This window comes from Rhinopithecus roxellana, chromosome 6 (genome assembly GCF_007565055.1).
Source record: "Rhinopithecus roxellana isolate Shanxi Qingling chromosome 6, ASM756505v1, whole genome shotgun sequence".
In the NCBI taxonomy this organism is placed as follows: Eukaryota; Metazoa; Chordata; class Mammalia; order Primates; family Cercopithecidae; genus Rhinopithecus; species Rhinopithecus roxellana.
This window is the reverse complement of record NC_044554.1, coordinates 29772706-29775203: the sequence shown is the minus strand read 5'-3', so window position 1 is coordinate 29775203 and position 2498 is coordinate 29772706. Positions and strand designations below refer to the sequence as shown.

Sequence of the window (2498 nt, the reverse complement as noted above, 5' to 3'; positions counted from 1 at the left end):
TCTTGAGCTCATTATATCTGCAAAGACCCTGTTTCCAAATAAGGTCCCATTCACAGGTACCAGAGTTTAGGGCTTCAACATATCTTTTTAGGCAACCCATTCAACCCAAAGCAGGGACCTTGTCTCTTGGCGAACATGCACAGTGAAGACCACCCCTGAATACCAGAGTTCGTCTCTTAAGTGGGCTGTAATATGAAAAATATGGGAAGATATTCATGTGCGAAAGCCAGAATAGGGAGAAGGCACCTGGATTTGAACCCCAACTTCTTGACCTACAGTCCAGTGCCCTAAGCTGCGGCCCCAACACATCAGCAGGTCTTATGGGCCCTTTTCTCCACTGGGGTCACACTCAGGGCCCATGTTGATTATTAATTCTGCAAGGAGGTCCTGCTGTACTGTAGCCCTTGGGCCTCGATGCCTCTCCAGGATCCTCCCCCGTCGTCTCACCCAACACTGCGCCATCACCATCCTCGAACTTTCTTGTCAAGCCTGCACCTGAATCCATTGCTCTTGCTGCCATTTTCACATGGAATTCCTTCCCACCTCCCTTGTTTATTAAGTAAGCCCTTCGGAATGCAAGGCCCATTTTGAATAGGGAACGTGCCATTACCCTAGTTTCGGACAGGTGTGTAATTTATACCACCTCCTCTGTATTCCAAGAGCTATTATCATGTTTTGCCATGACAGGTATTTCCACTAAACTTTTAGCTCCTGAGACCAGGAATTGTGTGGTTGTTAGAATCTGGGACACAGGAGGCACCTACTAGTGCTCGTTGAATTAATGCATGAAAGTCATCAAGGAATCTGGCTGTGCAGGGCTTCCCATGGCTCTGTTTAGTAGAGGCAGTAGGTTGCTAGTCTTTCTTAATATATTCCACTCTACTGAGAATGCTGAGAAACCCCTAGGGCTGCAGTCATGGTCCCCCATAACCATGTCCTGGCTACTCCTGACTTCTTTTAGAGAACCACTTTCCTCCTCATACTATAGACATATATTCTGAGTGTAAGCAGACATACTCTTAGAAGACCTTACTCCTGAAATGTTTATACCACTCACGTACCTTAACCCCTGGTGGCAGTGGCTGGTCATGGATAGGCACAGAACTCAAGCCAAACCAACCAGAGTCCTTCTCTAGAATTTCTCTAAAAAAATTTTTTTTTCTTTTTTTGAGGTGGAGTCTCGCTCTGTCGCCCAGGCTGGAGTGCAGTGGCGCGATCTCCACTCACTGCAAGCTCCACCTCCCGGGTTCCCGCCATTCTCTTGCCTCAGCCTCCCGAGTAGCTGGGACTACGGGCGCCTGCCACCACGCCTGGCTAATTTTTTGTATTTTTAGTAGAGACGGGGTTTCACCGTGTTAGCCAGGATAGTCTGGATCTCCTGACCTCGTGATCGGCCCGCCTCGGCCTCCCAAAGTGCTGGGATTACAGGCATGAGCCACTGCGCCCGGCCTTATCTAGAATTTTTTAGACTCAAGTCTTTCTCTCTCTGGCAAGTGTGGAGCTATGAACCTACAAATGTTGGAGGCAGGGTCTCAGCTGCGTGGAGAGATGGGTTTGAGACATTAAAGCTAACTTAAGAGGGAACCAAAGAATAAAGCTACAGAGAGAGTCCTGAGAACATTTGAGTTCCTGGAAGTCAGCTTCTTGTCTGATATTTACATTATCTTTGATTTTCTATCAGCTGAAATTTAATCTCTGCCACTTACCATCATGTTAATATACCATGATTCCAAAGCTGAAATAACATTAATAGAAACTATAGTGTCACCAGGGGGTATAGCTCAGTGGTAGAGCATTTGACTGCAGATCAAGAGGTCCCTGGTTCAAATCCAGGTGCCCCCTAGTTTTCTTCACTTCTAGAATGCATCTTTTGGGAGAGAGTATTTGAGACAAAAAAGGTGATGAAGGAGAAACAATGAAAGGTTAAGAAGATGAAGAAATGGATGGTGGGTAAAAAGAATCAACAACTGTCCACCAGAGGGAGTGATATGGTCAGGTTGAAATCTGGAAAAAAAAAAATCTAGTTTGGCCCAGCAATATCTGGGTTGGAGGAGAAGACAGGAAGAGATGCTAGACTACTGCAATAATGATGTGCTGAACAGAGCTGGATTGAGTATTGTTCCTTCTCAACAATTAGCCTCACTGGAGGTCTAGTCCCAAAGCCCTTGCAATCTCTTTAGATGGTTTGGCTCTGTATTGTCACCCAAATCTCTTGTTGAATTGCAATCCCCGATATTGGGGTAGGGATCTAGTGGGGGGTGATCATGGGGCAGATTTTTCCCTTGCTGTTCTTGTGATAGCGATTGGTTTCTCATGAGATCTGGTTGTTTGAGAGTGTGTAGCACTTCCCCCTTTACTCTGTTTCTTTCCTGCTGGCCATATGAATATGTGCTTGCTTCTCATACTCCTTCTGTCATGATTGTAAGTTTCCTGAGGCCTTCCCAGAAGCAGAAGCCTGTACATCCCACAGAACTGTGAGCTGATTACACCTATTTTCT

The 2498-nt window shown here is 46.0% G+C and overlaps 1 non-coding gene across 1 annotated transcript; it reads left to right on the top strand.

Annotated features, from left to right (window-relative positions):
• The first annotated feature begins 1770 nt into the window (after positions 1-1770).
• Positions 1771-1842, top strand: TRNAC-GCA. Its single transcript has one exon. It is a non-coding gene; the product is annotated as a tRNA-Cys (tRNA).
• Positions 1843-2498: the final 656 nt, after the last annotated feature.